Genomic DNA, 17602 nt, shown 5'->3' with positions numbered 1-17602 from the left:
TTCCTATAATTTTAAAATCCTGGCTAACCACTTGTTTGAACATAATTGGACTTAAAAAAAAAAAATCAGGCTTCTTCAATTTGTAAATAGTAGGCCTCAAAGTTGAAGAAAATCCTCACACTAATTGAGCTAAAGTCACATGTCCCACTGGCCCAAATCTCTATTTAGTTCAGTTTGTCACTTGACAATCCTATGTTCTGAACGATATAATACAAATTGTTTTCTTCAGAATCAAAATGTCATAAAATGTGATATAAAATGAATTGTAATTTGGGTCAATAACCCCTACATGGCAATATTATGTTCTATAAATGAGCACCAACTATTGTATCTTATAGTTACAAACGCTAAATATATATTTATATTTTTTCCCCCCTAAATAAAGTATTTTTCGTGTTAAATGCCCAGCTCATTTAACCCTGCTATGAACTAACACAACAATGGTTGTTTAGGACCTTGTGTTGTTCACAATTCATTTCAATGCTTGTTAATTTTTCTTTTGTATTTGTACACTTGATTTGGAACTGAATTGTACATACAAAGTTAAATACTCTTGCGAGTACAAATTTGGCATTTGAAATACTTTTGTCTTTACAAAAATCACATGTGATTTGATGTGATAAAACAAGAGTGGCACAAATGACAATTGGTAATTGCTGCAGCTGTAACAAGGGCACAATATGCTCAGTCAATGCTGTAAATCTACTGTATGCTTTCTGCTTGTGAGCAGCAATGACCGAGCTTATTAGATTCCAGGGAATCCAATACAGAAGTCTATATAAAATCAATCTTGAGCCACAGTAACTATAAAGAGTCTTCTCACAGACACATTCTTATCTGTATCAATTCTGCAGATGACCATACACTCCACAACACTTCATTAAAATCATCAACACACCATTATCTATGGGATGCCTTTAACCCAGAGGAGCCATTTGCATTTGGCCATATATCTGCTCACCTTGACATCATGAAAAAACTAAATCAAAATCTGCCACCATCATTGCCATTCCTTATACAGGCATGGTACATTGCATTATTTAAATTCAGAATTATAACAAGGTTAGAATGTGTATACTTCATCACACAAGTTAAGTAACAGTTGCTTAGCATTCTACAGCAGACTCAAGCACTGAAAGGCGTCTGCATCCGTACGGGGACATTGATAAAGGCTGCTCTCCCCAGTCTCCAGCTTAAGGCCTCCCTGGTGGATTATGTTACCCAACAATGGCACTGGCCTTTCAAAGTTGGAGCATGCTCCAGTTGCTGGAAGGCATACAAACACGTCTTCCTTTCCTTCTCCCACCAGAATTAACAGTGTCCCCTGACAAAAAGAATGTCTAGAATACATTTTTATACTACCAAAGCAAGTCCTATTTTTTGCAACAAAGAAAAAAGAAAACAAACCTTTTTTGTTGTTGTTGTTGTTTGTTTGTTTGGTTTTTTTTTTCTTAAAGCAGAGTACACTCATGACTTATGTCCAGATTATTTTGAGCTTATTAGATTCTTAGGAATCTAATAAGCTTCCCTTATTTAAACGATTCTTGTAAAACGTAAAAAAAAATAAGTCATATCCTTTATGCTTAAGCTGACAAAAAAAATGGAGGTAGAAAAAAGCCTTGAAAGAACAACGGATTAAACATACAAGCTACAAACGGCGAGGAAGAGAGACCGGAAGGGGTATATTGTCAAACAACCTTCAGAGATCAGCAAGTATGATATATATATATTTTTTTATTTAGCATCCTTTTAAACAGCCCTATTTTCCATGAGACATTCAATTAGTTGTGACTTTAAAAAGTCATGTCACACAGAAATCTTGAACATACCCCTGCCTATCCAGGAAAGCGACAGAAATTTCTAGGAGTAAACCACTTTACCAGTGCATGATCCAAATTGATCAAAATGTTTTTGTTTTTTTTATTTGTCTCATCAATGATAATATCCAACAGAAAAATAAGTCATGGTAATTAAAGGGGCAGTATTATACATTTTCCAAACACACTTTTTGCAGTTGTATCTTACTCATTCTGCTGCATGTTGACGTGCAAGACGTAACCGACAGCATCCGGTTTAGGATTTTCAAAATAAAAGCTCCTCCAGACTCAATACAGAGAACGGACATATTTAATTATTTCTTGCGCGGCCCGGTACCAATTGGTCCACGGACCGGTACCGGTCCTCGGCCCGGTGGTTGGGGACCACTGCTCTAGAAAGTATAAAATTACAGAACTTGTACAGGAGTACTTAGAGAGTCTCCTTATTAGCTAAAAGTGTAAGTATGTTAATCATGTGATTGAAATCTTGGAAATGGAACATCTCTGGTTCTCCGACGCAAGTAACAGAGGGAGAGCAAGACATAGTTGGACTTGACAGGGCCCGGTTCTCCAACAGTGTTTTTAAACAGCATAATTAAAATTTGGCAAAAGAAAAAACACACGGCAGGATTTACAGCACGTCAGAGAACACAATAACACCTGACTCATCATTGCTGTCATGCACAAGCGTCATTACGACACAGCCGAGACTTTTGGCCTTCTTTAATTAAACCTGCAGGGGGGCACAAGTTATGAGTAACAGGTCTGTCATCATTGCGCTTTGCAGAATCTTCTTGTGTGATAACCCCTGGGGTGTTAGAAAGCAATCATTGTGCCAATGCTCCTCTATCCTCTGGTCCTTGAAACACAATGGCCATTTGTTACAATTATATCTAGATATACAAGTTCATTTTAATTTCAGTTTTCTGATGCTTCAAAGTCAATCTCAAACAGTACAACAACAAGGCCATTCTGTGATGACGCATTTCATCTGGACAGCATTATCCGCATAATCAAGCGAGACATGCTGGGGTATGTATGAAGTGTGAAAAAGATGTAGAGATGTTGAATTATTAAACAGCTCTTATTTCACTTGAAACCATTCCCAATATTCCACTGGCATCACCTGCAAGGGATTAACTAAGGCAGTGTTCATAGGTATCTTGTATGTATATATATATGTATATATATATATATATATATATATATATATATATATATATATATATATATATATATATATATATATATATATATATATATAATGGATTAGATAAAAAGATAGTTTAAAAAGATTAGAATAAACACTCAGTAGCATTCGACTTTCAACAGTCTGTTGAAGGGGGATTTGCTCTTCACTATTTCATATGACTGTGAGAAGAACAGCCCAAAGGATAATGCTGTTACCACCATGCCTGACAGTTTGTACAGTGTTTAGATTTTCAAACCTCTCCTTGGCTCCAATAAACTGTTGTCAAACTGTTGGTGAAATGACCCAATCTTTGTCTCATCTGGCCATAAACATCTTCCTTGTTCATGTAGGTAGCTGAAAATGTCACATGTGCTTCAAGGTGTTAATGTTGGAGCATTGTCTTCCCACACAGATGTTAAGCTCACATTACTGTAGTGGCCCGTATGTACAATTTTGAGCTAGTGTGAATTAAAGAAAATTACCAATGTTGTTTAAAAGCTTTATTAAAAGTGCAGAGATCAATCACACACATGCCAGTTATTATTATTTAAAGCACTTTAAATTTTGTTGTGCAAATGTGCAAAACAAATAAACGGGATGATGAACTTGATGATATTATATGTAAAGTTGAATAAATAACTCAGGAGCAGAAAAAACTCTTGGCTCACTGACAAAAAAAAAGTACCAATTTAACATATTTGCAAAGAGATAGATTAATTTAATTTATTAACAAAACTGAAGAGAAAAATATGGACTATGATGCGTGAGCTCCTAGAGTTCAGCACAGATACTAACATTACTTGACAGGCGAAAAATGCAAGACTTCTGTTTTCACAGTACAATGAAACCCCTACAGTCAAGGAAGAAGCAGACAGTCTCTGGCATGTGAGGAAGACTGCTGTGGCCTTGTGAATAATAAGGAAAGTGTGCATGTTTGGTCTTTTCACAAGTTCTACAGGCAGCAGTGGAAGATCAACAGATTGTTGACTGCTGCATACTTTAGATAAGAGAGCAGAAAAATGTCCGCCTAAAGCCTTTTGGCAGAAAAGTATAACTAACCATAACACAAAGAGAGAATAAAAAAAGTAATTCAGTTCAACTGCAGTGTTAAGTGTTTTCCCTGTTATTCAGGCTTTACATTCTAATTAGTTGATGAATTATGGCTTCAGCATATTTCACTGACCTCTTATCCCTGATCTTAGGATTTCAGTCTACCTCTCCAGAAATAAGAGGTTTATTGCATTCGCCTCAGCTCAAACACAATTGCCTAATTACTGGGTATATCCTAATAGAATAATTTTCATCTTCAACCGGCAGACAAATAGCTTTATCACCTAAGACAAACCAGCCAAGCGTTTAGATCAGACAAGTGATCCATTCAAATCGCAGCTGGATTCAGTCTGGAGAGTAATTTGGAGATGTAACATTGTTCTTTTATACTGGCTGAATTGCACTGGCAATGCTACTTCAGGCAGTGTTTTAATGACTGTAATCACACAGTCAGTGTGGAGAAGTGCTACTAGGAAAGACTCAGAGAAACTGAACTATCTTTGAAGATAGCTGGGTACCAAAGGGGCTGAACAAGTTTGACATGGATGACATGAATGACCCATGTAGTCCCCATTACCAAGGATGAGTGTGAAAAGGCTGGAGTGTTCCTCAAAAATGAAGATATGCTGTGGAATGACTGGAGGCTTTGGTCAATTTAACATCCCACAGCCCTTAATGTGCGGTGAGATGACACTGAATAAAGCTGCGACCTCATCCCACAAGTGATAACAGCGTTAATGGTTGGTAAAGAGAAAAGATAGAAGAAGTACGATCGCTGCAGAAAAACAGAAATTCTGCAGCTAGTCCTCATATTTAAATGCCAAATACGCAATAGCAGACGCAGGTCTGCCGTCAAAGCGCACGGATGGGGATGATTGGATATTCCACAACTGCCTTGTTATCACAGATGGCGATAGTAGGGACAGCTGTCAACGCGCCAATTAAAATAAAGCAGTCTACCAAGTTTGTCGGGCATGTTAACCTTATTTCTAAAATTACCTGAATTAAGACAAAGTTGTACATCTCCGTGCAAAAAATCAGACAACACGACAGGACATTACTGTCCGAGTCCCACCAGTCCAAAAGTGTACATTTCATAAAGTACATGATCACTTTACTTGATGACAAATAAATTCTCTCTGCAGAATGAATGAAGCGTGTTGGTGGGGAAGCAACATGCAAACATTTGCTTCCTACCTTGTCTGAGCGGAGTCCGTCCGGCTGCCCCTGAAAGAGTAATCCTGTGATTTCCGCTCAAATCTCCTTGTTTCCTTTAAAATGATCTGAAGTCAGGACTGATCACGGCACGTTACTTGCACGGTAAGGTCCCGCAGAGCGTAGTATCTTCCTGTACCGCTGTCTGTGGGCTGCAGAGGCATCACTGAACGTATGAACCAGCGCTGCACATGAAGGGAAAGAACGAAAAGCCGGAGTGGAGTATGTTTAGTGTGGATCCTCCAGCCTCCATTGCGCACAGTGCCACGCAATCAAAATAATAGTAAAATATCACTCAAAATGTTCATTCTGGAGTACAGAAGAGTTCTAGATTCTTATATATCTTTCAGCTCCAGCTCTGCACCTTAAAAGCCTATTAATAGCAAAAGAACAGTGGGATATGTTGAGTGGTTTTATGTTTTTCTGTCTACGATCAGGTGAACTAATGATAATGGCGAAGACTAGCTATATATATATATATATGTTTGCTTTATTCTTTTATTTGTTTAGTGCAGGGATATGGAGAGGATCCAAAGAAGCTATGTTGTAGCTCAAAATTCCTATTTGTGAGGTGCATTAAATGCTTGGATGATTCTCTGAACTCCATGGTCAACAACTCAATTTGTCCAGTACTGTGCTGTATGCATTCATGTCCTTTCAATACTGAAATAGTCCAGGGATCTTGTAAATCCTGCAAGAACAAAACTCAATTCGAGTAAATAAATCTATATTTTCATTGTTTACAATAATCTGTAATGTTACAGGGCTTTTTTAAGATTACTTAAACAGTAATCTGAAAGGTCAACAAGGTTTTAATCGCTTTATAAAACCAACAGAGGAGGGCTAAATAATGCAAAAGTCTGCACTGGCAGTCCCATGATAAATAAGTAAATCCATCCTGGAGAAGATTATTATGATATAAGCTCAAAATCTTTTTATCACAGCTATTGTGACTAGATTGTTTTGGTCATTTATCTGTCAATACATATAGAAATTTCACTGTTTAATGAACTTCATTAAATGCCCAGTAGTTTTGGTAGATGTTTTACTCTAAAGATGTTTTATGTGTACAAGCGATATTGTACATTTCTTATATAAAACCCCCTTATGCCATTTGATTAGAAGAAGTTGTGTAAAAACGGCACACCACACCATCTTATTCCTCCTCTCAGTGTTTCTGATGCTGTGGAATGACTGGAGGCTATCCTGCTGGGAAAGACAAAAACCAACAAAGCAACCAAGACGCTGCCTTTTTGCCTCCCAGGCAGCCTGGATCTCATAACAAGGTTGCATACTTTGATACCATAACCCTGGCAACAGCAGCTGCAGCAGCTGCAATAAAATCCTGAACTTGCTGGAGGCTACTTGGCTCTGCTAGTGTGGCCTTTGAATGATCAGAAATCAATGACAGTATGCATGTTGAACACAAGCTATGACAGGGGCTTGGGCATGACACTGCATAAGAAAACATTTGCACTCGGTCATTATTGGATCTCATCACCATAGCTCGAAGCTTTTTCATCAGCTAGCGTTCCACAATTTATTGGTGGCAGTCGGTCAATAATAGTGTTCCCTGGAAATGTCGATGGAATCAATATTTCCCCGTGATACAGCTAACCGACCAGTTAGCTGTATCACGAGAAAGAGAGAGAGAGAGAGAAAATCAGCTGGAGTGATAATGAGATTCAGTACTTGCTTTGTATGCAGATTACATTGATTACTTGTGTTGCTAGTGGAGCGTTATGAATTAACTGAGCTGAAAGAAATTTGTATAATTCACAGCTGATATCATACTGTGTTAATATCAGCCATCAAGTTCGATCCCATTTCACTCCCTTTGAGGTTAATTGTTAGTGTGATGATTTAATCCTGCTTTATCCCAGTGTGAGAAGTCATTTTGAGTTTGGAAACAAAACGCTTATCCATAGATGACTGCAGTAAATAACTACAGCTTTACTGAGAGGATTTTTCATAATTTTTGTTTTGTCTTCAATTCTGTTTGCATCCAGCAAACTTTGATTAAACCACTATAGAACCTCCGATCTGGTTCTTTTATGACTTTGTGGGTGTTTCGCAAGTGCACTTTTGGAATAATTGTGGTAGGCTGGTTTGTCTGAGAAAAGTTCATCCCTGTTTCATGTTTTCTCCATTAGTGAGTAACTGGAATCCCAAAGACTTTGAACAATTTCTAACCCTTTCCAAACATCAATGACTGTAGATCAGGATTAGATCCCATCGCTCTCTTTTCTTGATCATGACTCTAATGAGCCTGATGATGCTCAATAGGTAACTTCCACCTGGTGTATTGGTGAGTGAATAAGTGATTAGCTGTGACCTCTTTCTTCTAGCATTTGATTTTTTCCGAGCTGGGCAGAATGTGGTGATTTCTGGAAATCTTTCGGCCTATTTTATGTTGTCAGACAAGTGCTTTTTATAGTAATTCTACTGGTCGGTCAATCAGGCCAGTCTGTGGCAGGTAAAATTAAACCAAAAAATATGGTCAGTAAGTATGAATTCTGAACTTATTAAGTGCATCTTCACATTTTTGGTAGATCTTTTTCCTAAATAATTAAATTACTTTTTTTTTTTCTTTTTTTTTTTTTAAATACTAGTTTGCATCGTACGGAAGAGGATTAGGGCCACAGAAAAAAAAATATTAAAGTCAGAATTCTGACTTTCTGACTTTATTCTCAGAATTCTGACTTTCTGACTTTATTCTCAGAATTTTGACTTCAGAGACTAAAGTCAGAAAGTCAGAATTCTGACTTTATTTTAAAAATTCTGACTTTATTTTCAGAATTCTGACTTTATTCTCAGATTCTTTTTTTTTTTTTTTTTCGGTGGCCCTAATCCTATTCCGTAGCATCGTCTTTGTCTGGTTCAAAAAATTTGTCTGGTGGCCTGAAACTTAAGTGATACAAAGAGCAAAAATACAAAAAAGGGGAAGAAATGCTTTTTTATAGTTTTATGTCCTGATGGAATCTCTGAGGCCAAGACGTCAACACAAACCTTTTAAGAAGCATGAATCAAAATAGCAAGAGCAATATCAATAAGTTAGTCCCTTATACCTTTGTCAATGCAAGCAACAGATGGTTAAGATGATTTCTGTATTTGACTTTTAAAGATTACAATTCATATCCTCTTGGTTGAGAGAATAACCATAAATTCCTAAAGTATCAACGATGATACACAACGAGTCCTTCTGAAGATAAAAAAAACAACAACTTGTATTTGTTCTATTAAAATAATCCAATAAACAGTTAACTTAAAAAAATGCAAAAAAACCCCCAGAATTCTCTGATTAGTGTTTACTGTATCAGGCTTTGAAGGGTTAAGGGTCTTATTGGTACATAAGCCTGCACATGATTATGTGTTGCCCTGTAAATAACAAAAGCGTAAGATTTCCAAAATCCTCCTACGAATGAAGCTCATTAATAAATCTGTTTTATAGTAAAAGAGGAACTAAAAATGAATAATTGAAGCTGAAAACACAAGTGTCCAAAATGTGGCTGCTTTTACATGACACAGGGGAAGTCTCCTTAGCAGCTAAATCCAGTGCAGGTTTTTCCTCGGCCTTAAGCTCAGCATGCAACAGCCAGCCATTTATCAATAATTCAAACCAGAAAAAGGTTTGAAAATGTATAAAAAATGACAGAAAGTGCAAGGTTACCTTTAAATCATTGTTAAGTAATAATAGTTTAATACTTAAATCACATTTAGAGAGTCTGTTTGAAACTGATAAGGTCGTAAGTAAAGAAATCTCAGAATGTCTCAGTTCTCTACAGATAAAGCCATAATTATCTTCCTCAGCAGTTTAGATAATATCTTCAGTTTAATTATTCGGCCAATAGTAATTGCTATGCCTGAGTGATCAAATCAATAGTGGTGGTAGATGAAGCTCAGGGTATATTGTTGTGAATTATTAATAACTTCACAGTAAGAAATTCTCTTGATGCTGCTATTGCAAATACAGCCTTGCAACAATGCAAATGTTAATGAAGCCTGGATATCAAATTAGCAGTACACAAAAAGTCTGTTATATTTTCTTTCTATATGGCTCATTGCATGCAAAGCGCAATGTTTTGTGCTTTGCAAAGTGTTCATACCCTCTGCACTTTTTCACATTTTGTCACATTATAATCATATAATTCAATACACTTCATTGGATTTTTTTTAATTAGACAACAGTTAGTAAAGCTAAAGTAAAATAATGCATGTTTTCTAAAATATTTTATGGATAAAAGTCTGGTGTGTAGCAGGATTCTATTTATTAAACAGGTGATTTCTAAAGGCAGACACATGCATAAAATTTTATTTAGGGGGAAACAATTTGAGGACTAGATAGGTATGTCACACTTTTTAGATCTTATTTGCAACATAAAAGTGAAAACCCTATATTATTTTCCTTCTGCTTCACCTTTACACTACTTTGTGTTGTTCCTTTCCCCAAAGTAAAAATCTTGTTCTGAGAGGTTCACAAAGTCGGTCCTTGAGGGCCTAAAATATGCATCCTGCATGTTTTAGTTCTCTCCCTGGTGGCATCAACAACCTTCTCAGGATGTCAATGTTCTTCTTTGGCCTTCTAGTGAGCCATCATTTGATTCAGGTGCGTTAAACCAGGGAGAGAACTAAAACATGCAGGAGGCCGGCCCTCGAGGACCAACTTTGCAGTTTTAATATAAACCACCACAAACAGTTATACAACCTTGACTGTAGCACCTTCTGCAGTTTTCTCAATCTCACATTTCTTCCTGTCTCTACACCTATTTGAGGAACAATTTTTAAGGCTTGAGAGATTAGCAGATCTGAGCTATGAGGCATGGTTAGATACAAGAAAAAAAGAAAAAAAACACACACACACACACACACGCAGAATAGGAGGCTGTAAGCACATTCCCACCAGTGCTTTCAATCGAAGCTGGTGAAAAGGCCCAGGGGGACATCTGCAAACCTTTGATGTTTCCTTGAAGACTCAATTGCTTCCCAACAAGATTTAATCTAGGCCTCTTTGTCTTGAAACACGATTAATTCCAGTCCATATAAGGTGAGGTGTGTGTGTGCGTGTGTGTGTGTGTGTGTGTGTAACCATGAGTGTGTAAATTCAAGCCTGCAATTTCATTGTTTCATATTTTTCAGTTCCCAGCAAATTATTACCTAATTCTAGAGATTCCTGGGTACCCAGAAGTTTTTGTGCATAGATGAGGCTTCTTCTGCAGCCATACAAACACTCGTAAAGTACTAAGAAAAGAACTGGCATTGAAGTTGAATTATTCAGATGAAGGGGGTGGAATACACAATGAATTGTGAGTTTTCAAAACAAGCCCTGGAAATGTTGGCAATCCATCACTATTACTCACAATGAACTATGTATTTGTAGGTGGGATATGTAGATTTAGAGATTGTTTGATTGTACTTTAGCAGAACTAAATAACACTTAAATCAGAATTGAATTCATTCATTGACACCCAAATTGTGTCAAGTTCATTCATTAACACCAACTTGATTAGTGATTATGAGTCAAAGGTTACCGAAAAATACACAAAAATAGCTAAGTGAACCCATGTGGATGAGGCAGATTAGAAAAGATGGACGTAAACATAATAACACTTACGATGCGAAAAACAAATCTCCACTAACTCTTTCTGTTGTTGAATAGAACAGGTAGCACTTAGAATTTTCTGTTTCTCTCATTCATGCAGCTGCCAGCCTCCATTCATCATGGGAACATCTCTGTTCTCTCTAAGGGACACAAGCTTTTTCCTCTTCCCTAAGCTTTACAAAAGAAATTCATTGGGAGCTATTAAATATTGAAGACAGTATTAAGGTATGTTAAAGAGGTCTTTTGACATTGCATAGGGTGACAGAGTAAGAGGAAAGGATTATTAAGTCAGGTATTGATATATATTTTCTTTTAAAAGAAGAAACATCATTCACAGAGAGTGTATAAATAAACGCTTTTTATTCAACCCTCAAATTAAGAACCAATGTGATAAAAATAAAATAAATATTTTTTTTAAATGTTTCATAGAGCATGGTTTGAAAAACATCAGGACCTCAGAAAAATATACTTTTTTGTTACCTTTTTCTTACCTTTATCCTGATGTCTTTTTTTAACCCTTTAAAGTGCAATATTGGAAATAAATGTCTGAAAAACTGAATTAGTTTAAACATGGCCAAAACATTTCTTCCTTTTCACAGAGATTTTTCTATCGTTTTATCATAGTTCATACATTAAAAATTTATGTTGAAGCTGCAGTTGTTTTTCCAAAACAACAGGATGTGAGTTGTATGCCTAATAAATAAATTGACACATTGATACCTAAAGTGTTAAAACTGACAAGCACAGTTTTCTGTTAAACATTTAATTATGGCTTAAGTTATTTTTGGTGTATGTAAAAGTGTAGGATGTAACACAGCAGGTTTCCAAGAAAAGTGACAGTTTGGAATAGACGCTTTAAGAAGAGATCTTAAAAAATTATATTTCAGAAAAAAATTTGTTTGAAGTCATCAGGTAAAAGCTCCACGGTTGTTCCTCAGTTGTAAAAAATGCTCAGAATAAATGACAAGGCATTTTTTAGTCAGTCGAAAGATTTTGAATGGTATTTGAAACAGGAGGACATGAATGCATGTAGCGTCATTGCACATGCACAAATTGAAGCATTGACCGGGGTGTTATGAAAAAAACCTTTGTCTTTTTAATAACCAGCATGCAGCTTTGAGAGTGAATGCTTCACAGATTCCTCACAGCTGAGCCTGGGAGTTTTGTTAGAGAAACTCCTGCTCCCTGGAGCTGGTTCCTAATACTGCTACGGTGGCACTGTGTCATTACTTTCTGTCATCACATTGCTGTCTTGTCCTTTTTGGTTGAGACAGGCAGGAGCAATTCCTGCTTGAACTATTTGCTGACAGCTAAAGGTGCTGAGGGAACCAAACAGACTACATTCTCTTTGCTTCGCTGCACTCCTTTCTCTTCCCATCTCCCTCTCTTTGCCCTCTCCATCTCTCTTCCTACCTGAAATGACAGGTGTCTGAGGGACTCCCCTCAAATTCAATAAAGACTTTGACCTTGGCAAAGAGTCTGTGTTACATTCATTAAGACTTTTCTGTGTGCTTTCCATCTGTCAAAAAGAGCATGAATGTGCCCTGTTCATGAATTATTGAAATCCACATTCAAGCATAGTTTTAAAAAAATGCATTTTTTTTTTTTTGCCACATCTGACGATATAAGTAACCCTTGCTACAAGATGCAGAAACCAAGGTGGGAAAGAGAGAAAAATACCCACTTGTAGTGACAGGTCTTTTAATATGTTATGAACCTTTGCAAGAAAACTCCAAATACAAATGACACATTATATTTGACTTTCATACAATGCCTTGTAAAAGAAATCAAGCCTCAAACCTTTTCACTTCCACATATTACACCAACAACAAATCAGTGCTACCATTCTCGTCGAACACAAACATCCCCACAGCAAGATGCTGCCACCACCTTGTATGGTGTGTTGCGGGCTCTGTGCAGTGTTAGTTTTTCCACCAAACAGAGTTCATGTAGAGAAAAAGCTACAGCTATATTTTCTATACTTCCTGGACAATAAAAGCTGGGATTTTTAAAAGGACATTTCAAAAATAAGTTTTGAAAAGAAACCGCTGGCATTCTCCCTTAGAACTAAGCAGTTCTACATTTAAAGCACTAACAATGTCACTAAACCACCATGCATTCTGCCATTGGGAATTTATGACTCTGACAGTATTGGATTCAGAGATGAAAGAATGAGGGGTAGCTGGATATGAAAGTAAATCACACAGGACAGAAAGAAAGAGTAACAGAGAGACAAGCCGCTGCAGGCAGACATGTGTTAAATGTTAGTTTGTAAAAAGGAAAGCTTTGCTGTCAGGGCATCGGGGAAAGATCACGGCTCTATATCTACCCTCAATAAAAATCACATTCACACTATCCTCGTGCGATGTGTCCTGCATAAAAGTACACTAAATCACTGCTGAGATCAGAGGAGCTGAGCTATACCGCAAAGCACACCTCGTCCTCTTTCTCGGCCTCACCAAACCTCCTGCTTGTTTGTCATCTGTGAAGCTGCTGTTTTCTCTCATGCATGACAAACATTCAATTTGTCTTAATTTTGTTTTCTGGTCCAAAGAAGTTTAGCATCGTAAGGAGTGCAAAGCAGGGGTAATTAAATGAAAGAGTTTGTGTTCTCCATCCGAAGGATAATGAAAGCTGTGGGCTGAAAGCTGAAAAGTGACTTTGACCTGACAGGACTTCAAATATAAATTCAGAAACAGAGGTTGATGTGAGCAAGAGCCTTGTTGGCTTTAAAGATGCTGAAATCTGACATGTTGAAGGTCAAACCAGCAGGAAGTTACTCGCTACAAAGAACAGAAACCGGAAGAAGACAGAACAGGCTCAATGCCCTTTAACCAAGAATCTCAGGAAATCTCCTGAGATGAGAAGATTGAAAGACACTTGCTAATTAGAGGAAAGGTTGATCAAGATGGAGATTATTTTATCCATTCTGCTTGTACTTTTGGCCTTCCATGTCTGAAATATGAGAAGTCTTTGCCTAATTACACGTTTAGACTCATGTGGGTCTACTATGGCGAGTCACAACAGTTTATATTATACGCTTGCATTTGTTTGGGCATGTAAATACCTCAGATCTGATATTTCACACATTTTTCACTGCTCTTTTCCATCACTTTGTTAATGCCTTTGCTGAACTTTTCAAGTTAGGCATGACAACCTCTTTGCACAGTCCTACAGATGATGGACCAATGTGTTTTCAAGATGTTGCTATGCACTTGTACTTAAAGGCTGTTTTGTTTTTACTAGCATTTCATGCAAAAGTGTTCTTTTGATATAGATGATGTTATTTTTATAATTTAGAAATTCTGCCAATTTCTGAATGGCATACAGCACTGTTTGCAGGTTGGTAAGTGTTTTGTATGCAGCTTCCTTCTCTGATTGCAGGGTGCGACCAGCAGGTGTGTCTTTACAACTGAAGCTAAATAAGCTTATTCAGGAGGAGTAAATTCCCTTGAGACACATGCCAGATTGTTCTTACTGCACGAGTAGTAATCAAGCCTCCACTAGTTTATTGCTTGGCATTCTCTGTTGCCTGCGCATCTTTGTTATCTTACTTTTGGGGAAATCTGTTCCTGTTCATATTCCATTCCCGGAATCCGGAAACAATGAACTCAATGTTCTTTGAGTTCATTGGCAAACTCATCTCAAGATCTTCTTTATGAATTTCCTCACCGCTCCTGTGATTCAAGCTGTCTGGACTTCTCCTCAACAAGCATACAGGAACAGAGAAACTATAACCAACATACATCACACACTACCTACTGGTGATGTCAACCTTCGTGAATGAACTTGCTTCTTTCCTGGAAACTCTGCCATCTCACAAACAGTATTGTCACATTTTGTACCATCTCATCATATAGTATCTCAATGACTACTTACCTTTCCTCCCCAGTGTAGACCTAGCCTTTCTGAATCCGGACAAACAATTCACACATTATCTTGTCAGTAAACTGTTTAAATCTGTTTTACTCTGTTATTGTGGCCTTCACTATTGATTCACATACAACCAACATGACACTGCATCACCAAGCAAACCACAATGTATACCAAGAATATAAAATATATAGCTAGTATTATATAGTCTTGCATCAGAACAACCAGACATGTATATTTTATTTTAAAAAAAGAAATGGTTTTCCATATCTGGTTTGTGTTTGATGTCAAATAGTAAGACAAAACAGTCCTTGTCTTGTTTTAATGCACATTTATCAAACCAAGGCCCAGGGGCTAAGCCTGGCACACTTTGTGGCCCTATCGGGACACATACTAGAAGTATATTTTATTTTATAAATCAAAGCAAAGCAGTTTTTATCTGTATACTGACAAATTATAACACCAATATTTTAATATTTAATTTTAAGAACTCATAAAATGTAGTCACTTCTTAATAATTAACCAGTTTGTAAATTAGAAGTTATGTTCTGCTGCAACCTTTTGAAGACATTTGTAAACTTGATGTGGATCAAAATAAAATTACGTTTGACACCCTTGGCCTAATGTAATTAGACACAATAAAAAAAAAAAAGGACGGGAAATAAAAATCCTTTACTCAGCCGCAGTAAATGTGTGCACAAATAATGCTGTACATACGCTGAGATGGTAATAAAAAAAAAACAACAAAAACAAGAATACACTTTCTAAATAAAACAGTAAACTGCTTCTTGACAATCTTATTGCCTTACAGGCAGGCTTTACGTGAATCAGCAGGGCTTAACAACACATCACAGAACCCAGGGACCCAAGCAGGTGAGCAGAGTTTGCTGCTTTAATATTGTGTTTGTTTCAAAAGATGGAAAACCATGGGAGTCAGGAGTGGCAGACTTGGAAGGCAGACAGAGACTGAAGGAAACAGCTCTCCAATAAGACAACCAGGAGGTTTCTGGAGTAACTAATAGTCATTGTTAAAAAAAAAAAAAAAAAGATCAGTCCTAAATGCACATGTTTGAATAAATAAACAAAACGGCAAACATAAACGACAGTTACAGGACTTGTAACTTCTGTCCTGTAGTCCTGTAACTGCTGTTTATTATGAACTTGAAGTGACTGGTGAGATAGATCTGATTGTAATTGGGTGTGAGTTCTACATTTTGTTTTTCTACATTTTAATAAAACGATTTTTCTCTGTCACTTTATAAGCTTGGTGTTTATTTGTTTTGTTTGAACCAAGTCATCTACACACTTAAAAATGAGGCGCACCAAAAAGGGTCAAGTGTGTATTATTGCAAGCAACGCATTTCCTGGGGTATGCATTGAATGTTCATATACTGAATAGTGAGAGTGTCACTTAACTCAGCTACATGGGTGATATAAATAAGTCACAGTTGATTTGCAGTCACACTCAAATGCTTTCTTCCAGGCTACAATTAACCAACAAAAAGCTGTTGCACACTGGGATGGAGGAGCCGTCATGAGCTGAGAATAAAGTCTGTGCAGACATGCAATGCAAGCACAAACGTACATCCGACATAACTTACTTTTTGGTTTCAGCACAAACTGGCCCGGTTCATCGTGGGTGGACACGTGGTGTTCCTGCCTGACTAATCATGTCCATCCTAGCCTGTAATTTCCATTGTCACAGATTTTTCCGCTCTTGTGCGAAATTCTGTTCCCCTGTGAAAATCTGGGAACAGAATTTCGCACAAAACCGGATTACAGCAGGAACTCACGTGATGATGTAATGACGTCATCGAGACTTTCTATTAATTGAATTGTTTCTATTAAATTAAATTTTGCATTTTGGTCACGTTTTTTTTTTTCTTTTTTTCAGTATTAGGATTATTTTATTTATCTGGTTTACTTTGATATAGGCTTACTTGAGTTAGAAGTCAGTAGTTTTGTTTGTGTATGTCTTCTTAAAGGAGTGCCTGTTAACTATAAAAGAGGGCTCTGCATCACCGGGAGTCAGTCTGAGTTTAGAAATACAACAGGTGATGGACTTCTGAGTTGCAATGAAGGTACTGCTATATTTTTAAATTTTTAAAAATTTTTTGCCTTTTTATTTTACCTGGACGCCCATTGTTAATATGCTGCACAGCTTCTTCAGCTTTTGTTTTCACCTGAAGATGAGAATAATAAACGCTATCTAAAGTGAACTATGGTACTGGCCTATCATTTTTGTCCAAGATATAACAGAGTTCTACCACAATATCTAAAAAGTGTTTCATGAGGCTCTAAAGGTGAAAAAAAAAAAAGTGAATCATTTTTCTGTACACCTTTGACCCTCACCAGCAGCCCCAATGATTTAACCGACAGGGCATTTTTTGAACAGTGTCTATGTGCTAAGATCAGAAAGAATATGTGTTGGTTTAAACTTGATTTGAAGCTCTGCAGCAGTCTGCCACAGTTATTGGTCTTTTTTGTAGCCTGAACTGATTATTTTGACAGGCTCTTGCAGACCAAAGAGGTTTCATATGTGAGGATTTATTTTATATGACAGTTGTTGAGGATAGAAATGTGGGAGATTTAAAGGAGGAAAACTGTGATCCCTGTAAAATTTCCAACATCAAAATTCAGAATGTATTGCCGCAGGCTGGCCATATGAGGTCAATAAGTTTCCTAATGAACAATATTGAACAGCGATTCACTATTCTGTGGATTCAGCAGTCAGTGTCCTTGAAGTGCGAAACAATGAGAAACAACACACAACGGCAAAATGAAACAAAAAGACGACACAAACAAATTATGTCACAAAAGAGGCAATTATTAAAAGTTACAGAATCAGGCTAAAAA

The 17602-nt window shown here is 37.0% G+C and overlaps 1 protein-coding gene across 3 annotated transcripts in view; it reads right to left on the bottom strand.

The window, feature by feature from the left end:
- Positions 1-5454, bottom strand: part of dlgap1b (discs, large (Drosophila) homolog-associated protein 1b) — a 93883-nt gene extending 88429 nt beyond the window's left edge. For all 3 annotated transcript variants that reach the window (XM_044104364.1, XM_044104362.1, XM_044104363.1), the window contains exon 1: positions 5257-5454. The gene's annotated coding sequence lies outside the window, so the exon portion shown is untranslated. The remainder of the gene's footprint in view (positions 1-5256) is intronic.
- Positions 5455-17602: the final 12148 nt, after the last annotated feature.

The sequence above is a fragment of the Gambusia affinis genome, linkage group LG21 (genome assembly GCF_019740435.1).
Source record: "Gambusia affinis linkage group LG21, SWU_Gaff_1.0, whole genome shotgun sequence".
Classification (NCBI taxonomy): domain Eukaryota; kingdom Metazoa; phylum Chordata; class Actinopteri; order Cyprinodontiformes; family Poeciliidae; genus Gambusia; species Gambusia affinis.
The sequence above is the reverse complement of the archived record's forward strand: the minus strand, read 5'-3'. Positions and strand labels throughout refer to the sequence as shown.